The sequence below is a fragment of the Bos mutus genome, chromosome 3 (genome assembly GCF_027580195.1).
Source record: "Bos mutus isolate GX-2022 chromosome 3, NWIPB_WYAK_1.1, whole genome shotgun sequence".
Classification (NCBI taxonomy): domain Eukaryota; kingdom Metazoa; phylum Chordata; class Mammalia; order Artiodactyla; family Bovidae; genus Bos; species Bos mutus.
This window is the reverse complement of record NC_091619.1, coordinates 80738550-80756058: the sequence shown is the minus strand read 5'-3', so window position 1 is coordinate 80756058 and position 17509 is coordinate 80738550. Positions and strand designations below refer to the sequence as shown.

Here is a 17509-nt window from a genome sequence, read left to right as displayed (position 1 = left end):
TACATTTTAATTAATTAAAGTTTAAAATCACTTTTCAGTAGTATTAGACATTTTTCAAGTATTCAATAACCACATGTGATTAGAGGCATAGGACAGTTTATAGATAGAACATTTCCATCATCATAGAAATTTCTATTGGACAGTACTGACCCAAACATTATAGCTGATAAAACATTAAATAAGAGACTGTTGGGGAATTTTAAATGGTTGGGTCAGGCCAATAAGAACAGAACCCACTGATTAATCTTAATATCAAAAAAACTCAGTCACTATATTCCTCCTCATATGATATAAAGATGAGATGTTTACAATGTGTGCAGTACCACCTATGAAATATTTCTATCAGAACTTTAAACCCAAATCTGATCAAGCCTCTGGATCTAATTATGAGCCTATAAAAATATAGGGGCTTGGGGAAACATGTTAAGTAATATCCTAGGGTTGCAATCTGCTTCCCAGGTGGCTCAATGGTAAAGAATACAGCTGCCAATGAAGGACCTGCAGGAGACATGGGTTTGATCCCTGGGTGGGGAAGATCACCTGGAGAAGGAAAGGGCAACCCATTCCAGTATTCTTGCCAGGATAAACCCATGGACAGAGGAGCCTGGCAGACTACAGCCCATGGGGTTGCAAACAGTTGGACCTGACTGAAGCAACAGCACATATGCATTCAGGGTTGCAATTAGCAAAACTGAGGATACGACAAATACTACAGGACATAATGACCTGGTTCCTTCAAGAAATAAATGGCAAGGAATTTTTAAAAGATTGAAAATAGAATAAAAGCACAAGCAACAAAAGGTGAATTGGACATCATCAAAATTAACAATGTTTGTATTTCAAAAGATACCACCATCAAGAAAGTTTAAAAACAAACCAAAGAATGGGAGAAAATTTTTGCAAATCTTTTATTTCATAATAGGCTTATGTCTCAAATATATATAAACAATTCTTATATGTCAATAGTAAAAAGAGAAATAACCTAATTTTAAAATAGGCAAACAATTTGAATAGATGTTTCTCCAAAGCAGATATGCAAATGGCCAATACACATACGAATAATGTGTTCAACATCATTAGCCATGAGAGAAATGCAAATCAAAACCACCGAGAAATATCACTTCACATCCATTAGAATGACTAGAATCTAAAGGACAGATATTAATAAGTGTTGATGAAGATGTGAAGAAATTAGAATCCCCTTATATCACTAATATGAATGTAAAATGGTCCTGCCATTTTTTGGAAAACAGTCTGGCAGGTCCACAACATGTTTATATATAGAGTCACCATGTGACCCAGAAATTCCATTCTTTGGTATATACCCGGAAGAAATGAAGATATATGTCCACACAAAAATTTGCCCATGAAATGTTTATAGCAGCATTCTTCATAATAGCCAAAAAGTGGAGGCAGCCCAAATGCCAATCAACTAATGGATGGATAAAATGTTGTATATCCATATAATAGAATATTACCTGACAATAAAAATAAAGTACTGATACATGCTACAATGGATCTTGAAAACATCCTAAGTGAGAGAAACCAGACACAATAGGTCACAATTTATATGAAGTGTGAAATAGACAAAGCCACAGAGACAGAAAGTAGATTAGTGCTCCCCAGGGGCTGAGACAAAGGGAGAATGGAGAATGATTCCTTATAGGTGTAACGTTTCTTTGGGAGGCAGTTAAAATGTTCTATAATTAATTGTGATAGCTGTACAACTCTGTGAATGTACTAAAATCTATATAAATTTGTGTGTGTGTTTATTTTCTAATTAATTTTTATTGGAGCATAGTTGCTTTACAAGGTTATGTTAATTTCTACTGTACAGCAAAGTGAATCAGCTACATGTATCCATATATCCCCTCTTTTTTTGTATTTCCTTCCCATTCTCATTACTTGTCTGTTTTATACATAGCATCAGTAGTGTACATATGTCAATCCCAATCTTCCATTTCCTCCCACTACTCCCCTAAAATCTACTTAAATTTTATACTTTAAATGGATGGATTGTATGAAATGTGAATTATATCTTGAACTGACTTTATTCACAACACTCTGACACCAAATATGAGTTTTTTTCCCCCACACAAACCAATTCTCCAACTCTCTGAACATCAGTTGGGTGCCTGTAGTTCATTTCAGTTCTGACACTACCTACCTGGGGTTTGATTGACCCCACAAGTTAATCCTGCTCAAGCCTGTAAGATTACCCCCAACTCAGATGACAGTTTCAAGTCAGAGGTCACTACTTGACTTCAGACCAACCGGCTGTAAGTTCAGTAGGTTACCACAGTTCCCTTTCCAGTTTCACTAATTTGCTAGAATGGCTCACAGAACTCAAGTAGATTCTGTACTTACTATGACCAGCTTACATAAACACTACAAAATGAACGTCCAGATAGAGGTACTTAGGGCAAGATCCAGAAGAGGCCCAGCACAGGCCCTTCTGTCCCTGTCAAGTTGGGGTGTACTTGGCAGGTAAAGTGTCTATCAACTCAGAAACTCTCCAAACAGTGTCATCTAGGGTTTTTATGGAGGTTTTATTATGTAGATACAACTGATTAAATCATCTGCTACTGGTAACTGACCTCAATCTCCAGCTCCTCTTCTCCACAGAAATCTACGGATAGGGATGAAAGTTCCAAACCTGTAATCTCCTAGTTGGTTCTTCTGGCAACCTGCTCCCATCCTAATGCAATCTAGAGACCCACCAGGAGTCACCTCATTACCATAAACCCATACAATTCAATTTTCCAATCCCAAAGAAAAGCAATGCCAAAGAATGCTCAAACTACCACACAATTGCACTCATCTCACACGCTAGTAAATGCACAATTGCACCCATCTCACATGCTAGTAAAGTTCAAAATTCCCCAAGCCAGGCTTCAACAGTACGTGAACTGTGAACTTTCAGATTTTCAAGCTGGATTTACAAAAGGCAGAAGAACCAGAGATCAAATAGCCAACATCTGTTGGATCATCGAAAAAGCAAGAGAGTTCCAGAAAAACATCTACTTCTGCTTTACTGACTATGCCAAAGCCTTTGACTGTGTTGATCACAAACAAACTGTGGAAAATTCTTCAAGAGATGGGAATACCAGACCACCTGACCTGCCTACTGAAAAATCTGTATGCAAGTCGGGAAGCAACAGTTGGAACTGGACATGAAACAACACACTGGTTCCAAATAGGAAAAGGAGTACGTCAAGGCTGTATATTGTCACCCTGCTTATTTAACTTATATGCAGAGCACATTATGAGAAATGCTGGGCTGAAGCACAAACTGGAATCAAGATTGCAGGGAGAAATATGAATAACCTCAGATATGCAGATGTACCACCCTTATGGCAGAAAGTGAAGAAGAACTAAAGAGCCTCTTGATGAAAGTGAGAGAGGAGAGTGAAAAAGTTGGCTTGAAACTCAACACTCAGAAAACAAAGATCATGGTATCTGGTCCCATCACTTCATGGCAAGTAGATAGAGAAACAGTGGAAACAGTGGCAGACTTTATTTTGGGGGGCTCCAAAATCACTACAGATGATGACTGCAGCCATGAAATAAAAAGATGCTTACTCCTTGGAAGAAAAGTTATGACCAACCTAGACAGCATATTAAAAAGTAGAGATGTTGCTTTGCCAACAAATGTTCATCTAGTCAAAGCTATGGTTTTTCCAGTAGTCGTGTATGGATATGAGAGTTGGACTATAAAGAAAGCTGAGTGCTGAAGAATTGATGCTTTTAAACTGTGGTGTTGGAGAAGAGACTCTTAAGAGTCCCTTGGACTGCAAAGAGATCCAACCAGTCAATCCTAAAGGGAATCCGTCTTGAATAGTCATTGGAAGGACTGATGCTGAAGCTGAAACTCCAATTCTTTGGCCACCTGATGCAAAGAACTGACTCATGTGAAAAGACCCTGATGCTGGGAAAGATTGAAGGTGAGAGGAGAAGGGGATGACAGAGGATGAGATGGTTGGATGGCTTCACTGACTCAATGGACATGGGTTTGAGTGAACTCCGTGAGTTGGTGATGGACAGGGAGGCCTGGTATGCTGCAGTCCACGGGGTCGCTAAGAGTTGGACTCGACTGCGACTGAACTGAACTGAACTGATACAACTGAACGGAGATTCTTACGAATAACAAAAGATGCTCCTAACACCTCTATCACTCAGGGAATTTCAAGGATTTTAGAAGCTCTGTGTCAGATACCAAGGACAAAGACCAGATATATGTATATCTTATTGCATCAGATATCTCAATAAATCTATCATTAATACACAGAATAAAATAGATGTAAGTAGAATACAGTATTAGGGTTCTCCAGAGAAATAGAACAAATTGGAGAAAGAGTGAGACAGAAAAAAGAAGAGAAGGGAAAGAGAGTTGCTAGAAAGAATTGGCTGATGTCATTCCAATTCAAAAGTAGGAGGCTCAAGATTCAGGAAGAAACAGTATTTCATTTTAAGGTAGAAAAAAACACAAGTCCTAGCTGGAAAGCCATAATCCCTCTTATTCCGCAGAAGTTGTGTTTTTGTTCTATTCAGGCCTTCAACAGTTTGAAAGAGGCCTATGGATATTAAGGAGAACAGTGTGCTCAGTCTATTTATTTTTTAAATAATTTTATTTTTGGCTGCGCTCAGTCTTCATTGCAGCCCCTTGTTGCAGCAAGCAGAAGCTACTCCTCAGTTATGCTGCACGGGCTTCTCATTGCGGTGGCTTCTCTTGTTGTGGAGCAGGGGCACTAGAGTGTGCGGGCCTCAGTGGTTTTGGCTGGGGCACACAGGCTCTAGAGCACAGGCTCAGAGCTGTGGTGCATGGTCCAAGTTATTCCACAGCATGTGGCATCTTCCCAGACCAGAGATCAAATCGCGGGTCTCCTGCATTGGCAGGCAGATTCTTAACCACTGAGTCACCAGGGAAGCTCTCAGTCTATTTAAATATTAAACTCATCCAAAAACACTGCCACAGGAATACCCAGATTAGTGTTTGGTCAAATATCTGGGCACCTGATGACCTTAGTCAAACTGGCACATAAAATTATCCATCACACATTCTAACCCAAATACAATGTGTATAGTTTTGGGGTCCAAAGAAAAAGACTGTAAAATAATACACTTTTGTGAAACACTCAGCAGTTTTTGATCACTGACTGGGTATTAAGTGAAATTAAGAGTTATTGTTTTCTGGATATCTTCCATTTGTTTCTTCAGAGTCACTCTCTACCTTCCTCTCTTCTCCAGAAGGCTGGCCACTCACACACACACACACACACACACACACGTAACATATCAGTAGGCTCCCATGCTCTTTATCTATTAGGTGGACTTGGCCAGTGAGAAATCCTGCAAGAGAACAGAGAGAGGGAGGGGAGTAATGTCAAGGTATCACTCCCTTGTCTTTCTCCCTGAAGGGAGGATTACTGTTGTGTCTCCTCACCAAAGGTCATTGCTTTTTTCGGAGTACTCCACCCTATAGATTCTTTCTCCTGCTGGGTTCTGGTAACCATTCCCTCCCCATGTTCTTATGAGTCTGGAGGTGGTGCCAACATAGTCACTTACCCTAGGTTAGTGCACTATATACCTTGTGGTTTCTCTGTACCCACAACTTTTAAATAAACATACCTAAAGTTATCTTATTTGAGTGTGCCATTGGTTTCCTGTGGAAACCTTGATTTAAGTGTGATAAGAGTTTTGTGGCTATATAAAAAAAAGTGTCTGTGGCAGGGGAGTCTTGTATTCTTTTATGATATAGTCTGAAATGTTAATTGATGAACTGATATAAAGTCTGGAATTTGCCTTGAACATAACCCAACATTATTAGTATTTCAGAATCAATAGGACAAGTGTTTCAGAATTAATAGGTCAAAAAGTTGCAGAGACTTGTACAACAATATGAATACTACTGAACTTTACACTTAAAAATGACTAAGATGTAAATGTAATGTTATATAGTTTTTACCACACACACACAAAAGGAAAATCCAAGACGGGCTTGTGTTGATAATTGTTGAATCTGAGTGATGGAAGCATGGGAACTCATTACTTCATTCTTCCTAAGTTGAAAAAAAGAAAAAAAGCCCCAAAGAGTATGATATCAGAAAGAAGAAGATGACCTGCTGATCAGAGAAAACAGAAAGAGACTTGAAATCTCAGAGAATGAATTTATCATGTTAAGTTCAGTTCAGTTGTTCAGTTGTGTCTGACTCTTTGCAACCTCATGGACTGCAAGCACACCAGGCTTCCCAGTCCATCACCAACTCCTAGAGCTTGCTCAAACTCATGTCCATCAAGTTGGTGATGCCCTCCAACCATCTTATTCTCTGTCGTCCCCTTCTCCTCTCAGCTTCAATCTTTCCCAGCATCAGGGTCTTTTCAAATGAGTCAGTTCTTTGCATCAGGTGGAAGTATTGGAGTTTCAGCTTCAGCATCAGTCCTTCCAATGAATATTCAGGACTGATTTCCTTTAGGATTGATTGGTTGGATCTCCTTGCAGTCCAAGGGACTCTCAAGAGTCTTCTCCAACACAATTCAAAAGCATCAGTTCTTCAGTGCTCAGCTTTCTTCATGGTCCAACTCTCACATCCATACATGACTACTGGAAAAGCGATACCTTTCACTAGATTGACCTTTGTTGGCAAAGTGATGTCTCTGCTTTTTAATATGCTGTTTAGGTTGGTCTTAGATTTCTTCCAAGGAGCAAATGTCTTTTAATTTCATGGCTGCAGTCACCATCTGCAGGAATTTTGGAGCCCAAGAAAATAAAGTCTCTCACTGTTTCCATTGTTTCCCCATCTGTTTGCTATGATGGGACTGGATGCCATGATTTTAGTTTTTTGACTATTGAGTTTTAAGCCAGCTCTTTCACTTTCATCAAGAGGCTCTTTAGTTCCTCTTTACTTTCTGCCATAAGGATGTTGTTCATCTGCATATCTGAGGTTATTGATATTTCCGCTGGCAATCTTGATTCTGGCTTGTGCTTCATCCAGCCCGGCATTTTGCATGATGAACTCTGCATATAAGTTAAATAAACAGGATACCAATATATGCCTTGACATACTCCTTGCCCAATTTGGAACCAGTCCGTTGTTCCATGTATGGTTCTAACTGTTGCTTCTTGACCTGCATACAGATTTCTTAGGAGGTAGGTCAGGTGGTCTGGTATTTCCATCTCTTGAAGAATTTTCCACCATTTGTTGTGATCCGTATAGTCAAAGGCTTTGGCCTAGTCAATAAAGCAAAAATAGATGTTTTCTGGAACTCTTTTGCTTTTTCGATGATCCAACAGATGTTGGCAACTTTATCTCTGGTTCCTCTGCCTTTCCTAAAACCAGCTTGAACATCTGGAATTTCACGGTTCACGTACTGTTGAAGCCTGGCTTGGAGAATTTTGAGCATTACTTTGCTTGCATGTGAGATGAGTGCAATTGTGCAGTAGTTTGAACATGCTTTGGCATTGCCTTTCTTTGGGATTGGAAGGAAAACTGACATTTTCTAGTCCTGTGGCCATTGCTGAGTTTTCCCAATTCACTGGCATATTGAATGCAGTACTTTAACAGCATCATCTTTTAGGATTTTAAATAACTCAGCTGGAATTCCATCACCTCCACTACCTTTGTTCATAGTGATGCTCCCTAAGGCCCAGTTGACTTCACACTCCAGGGTGTCTGGCTCTAGATGAGTGATCACACCATCATGGTTATCTGGGCCATTAAGATCTTTTTTGTATAGTTCTTCTGTGTATTCTTGCCACCTCCTCTTCTTAATATCCTCTGCTTCTGTTAGGTCCATATCATTTCTCTCCTTTATTGTGCCCATCTTTGCATGAAATGTTCCCTTGGTATCTCTAATTTTCTTGAAGAGATCTCTAGTCTTTCCCATTCTATTGTTTTTCTCTATTTCTTTGCATTGATCACTGAAGAAGGCTTTCTTATCTCTCCTTGCTTCTTTGGAACTCTGCATTTAGATGGGTATATCTTTCCTTTTCTCCTTTGCCTTTCAGTTCAGTTCAGTCGCTCAGTCGTGTCCAACTCTTTGCGACCCCATGAATCACAGCACGCCAGGCCTCCCTGTCCATCACCAACTCCCGGAGTTCACTCAGACTCACGGCCATCGAGTCAGTGATGCCATCCAGCCATCTCATCCTCTGTCGTCCCCTTCTCCTCCTGCCCCCAATTCCTCCCAGCACCAGAGTCTTTTCCAATGAGTCAACTCTTCGCATGAGGTGGCCAAAGTACTGGAGTTTCAGCTTTAGCATCATTCCTTCCAAAGAAATCCCAGGGCTGATCTCCTTCAGAATGGACTGGTTGGATCTCCTTGCAGTCCAAGGGACTCTCAAGAGTCTTCTCCAACACCACAGTTCAAAAGCATTAATTCTTCAGTGCTCAGCCTTCTTCACAGTACAACTCTCACATCCATACATGACCACAGGAAAAACCATAGCTTTGGCTAGACAGACTTTTGTTGGCAAAGTAATGTCTCTGCTTTTGAATATGCTACCTAGGTTGGTCATAACTTTCCTTCCAAGGAGTAAGTGTCTTTTAATTTCATGGTTGCAGTCACCATCTGCAGTGATTTTGGAGCCCAAAAAAATGAAGTCTGACACTGTTTCCACTGTTTCCCCATCTATTTCCCATGAAATGATGGGACCAGATGCCATGATCTTCGTTTTCTGAATGTTGAGCTTTGCCTTTAACTTCCCCTCTTTTCTCAGCTATTTGTTAGGCCTCCTCAGACAACCATTTTGCCTTTTTGCATTTGTTTTTCTTGGGGATGGTCTTGATCACTGCCACCTGTACAATGTCATGAACCTCTGTCCATATTTCTTCAGGCACACTGTCTATCAGATCTAATTCCTTGAATCTATTTGTCATGTAGCCATGAGATCAAATTCATGAGAGTGAATTTATCATGTAGCCAGACTAAAAGGCCTAAGTAGCTAGGGGTTAAGGAAATAAAGCAAGTAGAGGAAACATTGGGTTGCAGGGCCAGCTTGAAACCATTGTCAGTGGTACCCTATGTGCCATTCATTTTTCATATCACTGGGTGAGAATGTGAAACCTGCTTGGGATTATCACTCTGGATCTGGGTCCAGCCAAGGCCAATGTTCTTAGGAACAGTAGGGCAGATCTGTATCAAGCAGGTCTGACACCGAAAGGAAGCAGAAGCTCCAAAGTTCAAAAGAGTTAGAGTCATGCAAAGGTTCTGTCAGGTACAAGACCCTGTGTGTTGGATGTTGTGGGGAATGACTAAGAGTAGAATGAACAACTGAACATCTGAAAGAGACACTTGATACCCTTGAGATGAAGAAGTACCTTTCCTCTGGTACCTGGGGAGGGATGGAAAAATCACATAGCATTTTAGAAGTAGAGATAAGGAAAGTGAGGCAGCTGCCTTCAGATAGCATTTCATTTTCTCACTAAATATCACCATGTAATCCTGGTACGTTTATTTTCAATCTCTATATAACCAAAGGTGACCACCACCATACAGTCATCACAAAATATAACCTATCAAGTGAGTACCTATCTCATATCTACAGGTCCCACCCACAAGCCTGGGAAAGGCTTATACAGAACATGTACACCAGGGGCAGGAATTTTGGCAGATGTCTTAGAAATCTGCCTACCACAACTAGGAAAGAAAGGGAATCTTGGATATATGGGGTCATTGATAAAACTGGTTCAGTTCTGGGTAATTGTTAAGGTAGTAAATTTTCTGTTATCAGTATCATATGGCACTGGAACCAGTATGAAAAAGAGTTGTAGAATATTCTTTTTCTAAATATTTGAAAGAATTGCATAGCTTCTGTTTAGGGATGCTGCCTAACCCCATAATTATGTGATTCTGAAATAGAATGTCATCTAGCACCTTAATTTTGGTTTTTGCTATTTTAATCTATGTATAATTTTCTTTAAAGTTCATTCCTTTCTTTCCTAGTTTAGCTCTATAATATTATACAATTGTTTTATAATAGGTGGGATATTATACCAAGGTATTTCTGAATCAGATTCTGACTGCTCCTGTCTCTGCTGATGGCTCAAATACATTACCTAATATCACTGAATCTCACATTCTCTACTTCTCAAACAGAGATTATAACAGATACTTCTGAAAGATTGTGTGAAAATAACTGATGCTACAAAAATAGCTTAAAAGCTGTAAGTAGAAAGAGCTTAAATATTACTATAAAAGCTCACTTTTATTTGGCATGCTTTTTCAAAGTACATTTTTTAAAACAAGAATTACCTCTGTTGTTGCTCTTCAGTTGCTAAGTTATGTCCAACTCTTTCTGACCACATGGATTGCAGCACACCATGTTCCTCTGTCCTCCACTATCTCCCAGAGTTTGCTCAAATTCATGTCTATTAAGTTGGTAATGCTACTAACCATTTCATTCTCTGCCACCCCCTTCTCCCTTTTGCCTTCGATCTTTCCCAGCATCAGGGGTCTTTTCCAATAAGCTGGTTCTTCACATCAGGTGGCCAAAGTATCAGAACTTCAGCTTCAGCATCAGTCCTTCCATTGAATATTCAGGGTTGATTTCTTTTAGGAACTCTCAGGAAAAACTATGTCGTTGTTCAGTCACTCAGTTGAGTCCGACTCCTTGTGACCCCATGGACTGCAGCACCTCAGCCTTCCCTGTCCATCACCAACTCCCAGAGGTTGCTCAAACTCATGTCCATCGAGTCGGTGATGCCATCCAACTGTCTCATCCTCTGTCGTCCCCTTCTCATCCTGCCTTCAATCTTTACAGCATCAGGGTCTTCCAACAAGTCAGTTCTTTGCATCAGGTGGCCAAACTACTGGAGCTTCAGCTTCAGCACCAGTCCTTCCAATGAATATTTGGGACTGATTTCCCCTACAATTGACTGGTTTGATCTCCCCACAGTCCAAGGGACTCTCAAGAGTCTTCTCCAGCACCACAATTCAAAAGGATCGATTCTTTGGCACTCAGCATTTGTTATGGTCCAACTCCCATATTTGTACATGACTACTAGAAAAACCAGACCTTTGTAGGCAAAGTGATGTCTCTGCTTTTTAATATGCTGTCTAGGTTTGTCATAGATTTCTTTTCAAGGAGCAAGCATCATTTAATTTCAGGATCACCTTGCCAGGCCTTTAAGGTTGTCAGCTCTAAACATTTGTGTACTTTTACATTCTTCTATAAGATGTATTTGTAAATCATAAACCTGGAAAAAACCTGAGATGCTATCTAGCTTAAGTGAAGTGGAGTGAAATGATTTCCAACTAGAACCATTGAGGAAGTGACAGAACCAGGCACAAAACTCAAATGCTATTTTCTTGACTTCATGGTATCCATTCATTCACTGACTTATTCACTAACTGAATAAATATCTTCTGAGTGCTGCTGTGTGACAGGGTTTTTCCTAGGCCATGATGATACACAATTAATGAGAAAATAATCCTTGCTTTCCAGGAAATTGGTAGGGGAGGGAGGTGCAAGGGAAATAAATAAACAGGCAATTCTTTGATAAAAAGTATGCACAGAATACTTTGGGAAAATGTAAGAGGGGACCAGTTCTGGAGTGGGCAAGAAAAAACTTCCAAGAGGAAGAGACCTGAGCTCTAAAGGACAAATAAAAACTAGTCAGGCAGAGAAACTAGTGCGTGTGGCAGAGTAAACAGCACGTACAGGTGCACTGAGGCACGAGAGCTTAGCTGTTCTGTGAAGCTGAAAATGGTTCTATGTGATTTGAGCTCAGCATGTAAAGTAGGGAATGGTAAGAGGTAAGACTGGAGAGATAAAGCAGAGGCCAGATTATGTAGGGTTTGGTGTGCCAGGCTAAGGAATGTAAAGTACACACCAGAAGAAATGGCAGTTCAATTCAGTCCCTCAGTCACGTGCGACTCTTTGCAACCCCGTGGACTGCAGCACGCCAGGCTTCCCTGTCCATCACCAACTCCCAAAGCTTGCTCAAACTCATGTCCATTGAGTTGGTGATGCCATCCAACCATCTCTCCCTCTGTTGTCCCCTTCTCTTCCTGCCTTTAATCTTTCCCAGCATGAGGGTCTTTTCCAATGAGTCAATTCAACCTGATCACATGGATCCCAGCATTGTCTAACTCAATGAAACTATGAGCCATGCCATGTAGGGCCACCCAAGATGGACAGGTCATGGCGGTGAGTTCTGACAAAATGTGGTCTACTGGAGAAGACAATGGCAAACCACTTTAGTATTATTGCCTTGAGAACCTCATGAATAATATGAAAAGAAATGGCATGGGAAGATAAAAATGACAGGGAACAATCTGGTCAAATTTGAATTCTACAATGAATACTCCAATTTCGGTGAAGAAAACAGATTAAAGAGAAGTTAAAAGTGGGGACAGGAAGACCAATCAAAGCATTGTTGCTTTAATCCAAGGGTTTCACTCAACAGATCTGATTACTGTAACAGAAACCCAAATAATATGGGTTTTTACAAGATAAAAGTTTTTTCCACTCTTAGGGCATAAGCAATCCAGGGCTGGTAGAACAGTTCCAGAACATGGACTGTCAGATGTTGTCCTTATTTGCACATTCTAAAGTAATTCACAAATCCCATATATGCCTTATAGTCTAAGACATAGTAAAATGGAGAAAAGGTTATGTTTCCCTTTAAGTTTATGACCTAGAACACTGACATCACCTCAGTTTATATCCCATTAGCCAGAATGTAGATACATAACCCCTGCTTATCTGCAAGGATAGCTAGGAAATGAAGTTTATATTCTGTGAGGCCATGTGTCCAGTTAAAAAACAAAGGTTTATTATCATAAACAAAGGGAAGAAGGAATTTCCTGGGGGACAAGTGGAAGTTTTCTATCGTAGTACGTAAGAACAAAAGGACCTGATTCCTAAATCCTTCTGTAGATTCAACGCAATTCCAGTCAAAATACCAGTGGTATTCTTCATAGAAATAGAAAAAACAATCCTAAATTTGTATGAAACCACAAAAGACCCCAAATAACCAAAGCAATCATAAGAAAAAAAGGACAAAGTAGAAGTATCACAGTTCTTGACTTTAAACTGTACTACAAATCTACTGTAATAAAAACAGTATGGCACTGACACAAAAATAGACATATAGGCCAATGGAAAAGAATTAAGAGACCAGGATTAAACCCTTGCTTAATGGTCAACTAATACCCAATGAGGAAAGAATAGCCTTTTCAATAAATGGTTTTGGGAAAATTGGATATTAGATAAACACATGTAGAACAAGGAAATTGGACCCATATCTTGCACCACTACAAAAATTAACTTCAAATGGGTCAAAGTCTTAAACATAAGATCTGATGCTATAAAACTCCTAGAATAAAACCTAGAGAAGTACCTTGTCTTGGAAATAATTCTTTTGGTTATGATACCAAAAGTACAAACAACAAAAACTAAAGTCAACAAGTTGGGACTACATCAAACTTAAAAGCTTTTGCACAGCAAAAAACCAAAAAACAGTTAACAAGATTAAAAGGAAATCTATAGAATGGGAGAAAATTTTACAAACTATTTATCAGACAGGAAGTTAATATGCAAAATATATGAAGAACTCATACAACTCAATAACAAAAAGATAAATAGTCAAATTAAGAAATGGGCAAAAGAACTAATTAGACATTTCCCCCAAGTCATTCAAATAGCCAACAGCTAAATGAAAAGTTGCTCAAGATCACTAAGCATCAGGGAAGTGCAGATTAAAACCACAATTAGTTACTGCCTCACACTCATTTGAGTAGTTATCAAGAAGACAAGAGGTAACAAGTTCTGGGAAGGTTGTGGAAAAGAGGGAATTTCATGCAGTTAGTGGAAATGTAATATGGCGCAGCCAATGTGGGAAAAACTGTGGTGTTTCCTCAAAAAATTAAAAAAAGAACTTCCATATAATCTAGCAATTCCACTTCTGGGTATTTATCTGAAGGAAACCAAAAAACGGTTTCTAAAAGATGTATATACTCTCATGTTCAATGCAGCACTGTTTACCGCAGTCAAGCTATTGAAGCAACCCAAATGGCCACTGGTAAGTGATTGAATAAATAAAATGCCCTACATAAATATAATGGAATATTATTCAACCATAAGAAAGAAGAACATCCTGCCATTTGCAACAACATGAATGAAACGAGCACATTATGGTAAGTGAAATAACTCAGAGAGAGAAAGACAAGTACTCTGTGATATCACTTATATATGGAATTTTAACAAGCTAAACTTGTAAAAACAGAGAATAAAAAGGTGGCCCCCATGGGTTGGGTGTAGGAAGACAGGACAGATGCTGTTTAAAGGGTACTAAGTTACTACAAATAGTACATAAGCCCTAGAGTTATAACTCCAGTACAGTGAATATAGATAGCAAAGATACTAGAATTTTAGTATTCCAACTACTAAAAAGAAAAGATAATTATGTAATGTGATAAAGGTTCTAAGTGTCACTACAATAGCAATCATATTACAATACAGAAATGTATCAAATTAGCTTGCTTTACCCATGAACAGAAGAGCCTGATGGGCTACAGGCCATAGGGTCGCAAAGAGTCGAACACAACTGAATCGACTGAGCAAGCACGCATACATAACTTAAATTCACATGATGTAATGGATCAAATATATTTCAGTTAGAAAAAGAAAAAAATTAGAAAAGAACCTGAAGTAAGGCAGTAGCAGTGACAGTGAAGGGAAGTGGACAAATTTGAGAGTTAATCAGTGGGCACAGTTGACTCAGCTGTAGATTGGCTGTAGAAGGAAAGGGACAGGATGGTGCCAGAAATGATACTCAGGTTTCTGACTTGGGAACCTGGGTGAATGATGGTTACTATAAAAAATTAGGGAAGAAGTAAAGAATTCAGTTTTGCACAAAGCGGGTTTGAAGTGTATACAGGACATTTAGGCAAAAATATTCAATGGTCAATTTTGGAATCCAAAGTATTTATGTGAAAATTTGGTATAGGAAAGAAGATGTTATTTGTGATATGAGAGCAGGAAAAATATATCAACCAAGGGAAAGAAGAAAAGGCTGAGAGCAGTAACGAAATTTTTAAAGAGAAAAGTGGTAAAGGGATACTAAAGAGGAGGATAGGAAGAAAGGACAAAGAAAATAAGAGGAAAATGAGATGTGGCATTTTAAAAGCCACATATGGAGAGCTTTTCACAAACGCACAATAAAAATTATTCATACTCAGCCATAAAAAAGAATGAAAATTTGCCGTTTGCAACAGCATGGATGAACCAACCTAGAGGGCATTGTGCTTGGTAAAATAAGTTAGATAAATGCTGTATTTTTTCACTTATGAAAAGTAAAAGTGAAAGTCACTCAGTCGTGTTCGACTCTTTGCAGCCCCATGGACTATATACAGTCCATAGAATTCTCCAGGCCAGAATACCAGATTGGGTAGTCATTCCCTTCTCCAGGGGATCTTCCCAACCCAGGGATCGAACCCAGGTCTCTCACATTACAGGCGGATTCTTTACCAGCTGAGCCACAAGGGAAGCCCATGTGGGATCTAAAAATAAAATAAATTGTTTTTTTTTTTTTTTTCTCAAATTCCTGGTTTAATAAGGTCTTGTTTATTTTGAGAAAAAAGGTCCCAAACATCAGGCTGTTCACAAAAATAACCCACAGTATCAACTTTAGAAAACAAATCTTAAGACTATTACACTAGTTATTTTTCTAGAGGATGCATTTAACATGCCAACTCTCATTCACAAAAATACATTGTTACATTTGTGTTGAACAGCCCCACACAGCACTCTTACGTGGGGTTTAACACACATACCTCTAACTCAAAGCTGCTCTCAGGTTCTACTCAACTAATGAGGACTGCCTTTGTTGTCAGGGAAGCAACTATTGTATGAATGGAAAGAACTGTACTCCCTGTGTAACAAGAGATTATTTTGGAGACAGTTGATAAAAACCATACATCCTTTTTATTGTTAAGTCATAAAGAGGTATCAAAATTAAAAGCAAAAATTACAGGGTAAGACTTAACGTAACTACTAGGAGGGTCAAAGGAAGTGAAAATGGGACTAGGCGCAGGGCAATATGAATTAATGAACATGGGAAGGACAAGGATGGGGAGAACAGTGAGCATGTGCTGAAGATACTAGGGGAGAGGATCTGGTGAAAATTTTGATCTTAGACAAGCGCCTAGGTAAAGAAATAATGGGACAAGATTTCTAAACCCCGCTATGTGCTTAAGAGTCATCCTCGCCATTGGCGCTGTCTCTGTCATCCTCTCCTTCCTCAGCCTCTTTTTCATCATCCTTGATCAACTCCAGCTGGTCATCCCCCCGATCTTCATTATCATCATCATCCAGTAGGTCCCCCTCCTCAGCAGAGTCATCTGCACCCCCCTCAGACTCCATCTTCACATTAGTCTCATCTTTCTTCAGGGAGCTGCTGCTCTGCTCCTCTTCTGACTTATCATTCTTCATCTCTACTCCTTGTTTGCTCTGTTCCTTTTCAATTTTTTCCAGGCTTTCCAGTAAAGAATCCACTTTTTGTTTTATCTGGGTTAACTCCTTCTTAATGGTCTGAAGGTCATCTCCTTTCAACTTTCCAGACTTAGAAGAAGATCCGCTGTCCACTCTTAGAATTGAAGCCACTTTTGCCCCTTCGTGAGGTGTTTCCTGATACACGCTGGCGTTTTGAGGGCACTACAGCCCGAGCAATAGCAATAAATTGTTAAGTTTAACAAAACAGAAAAATACTCACAGATATAGAGGCTGAACTAGTGGGTACCAGTGGGGAGAGGGAAGCAGGGAGGGACAAGATAGGGGTAGGAGATTAGAAGGTACAAACTACTATGTATAAAATAAATAAGCTACATAGTTGAAGTTTGCAGCACAGGGAACAGAGACAATATTATATACTATCTTTAAATGGATATAATCTATGAAAATGTTAAATCATAATGTTGTACACCAACAATTAACATAATATTGTAAGTCAACTATATTTCAATAAAAAAATAATAAAATTTAAAACTATAAGTTATTCAGGAGCATTATTGGAAGAGTTCCCAAGGAAAATAATGAACAAGCTGGAGAGTTCCAAGAAGATGGTTGAGCCATTACTTATATTGAGGCAGGGAATCTAAGTAAAAGCAATAATGGCACCAATTTTATAGATTTTGGGGAGGATAAAATTAAATAATTCAGAAACTTGGCACATAGTAAGTACTCAATAAGTATTAGCTTTCCTTGCTGTTTTTATAATTATTAGAAGCATTATTTTGAAATCCACTTAATAACTATGGGTTTTTTACCTCCTGTTTCATGTCCTTTCATCCTCCTCCCCCCTCTCCATTTCTCACCCTTACCACAATGAATAATGCCTAGAATGATAAGATGGAGAAGGAAATGGCAACCCACTCCAGTGTTCTTGCCTGGAGAATCCCAGGGACAGGGGAGCCTGGTGGGCTGCCGTCTATGGGGTCACACAGAGTTGGACACGACTGAAGCAACTTAGCAGCAGCAGCAGCATGATAAGAACACTGTGGAAAACTT

General features: G+C 39.3%; 1 pseudogene; it reads right to left on the bottom strand.

Annotated features, from left to right (window-relative positions):
- Positions 1 to 15909: 15909 nt before the first annotated feature.
- LOC102277315 (heterogeneous nuclear ribonucleoproteins C1/C2 pseudogene) lies at positions 15910 to 16679 on the bottom strand (annotated as a pseudogene).
- Positions 16680 to 17509: the final 830 nt, after the last annotated feature.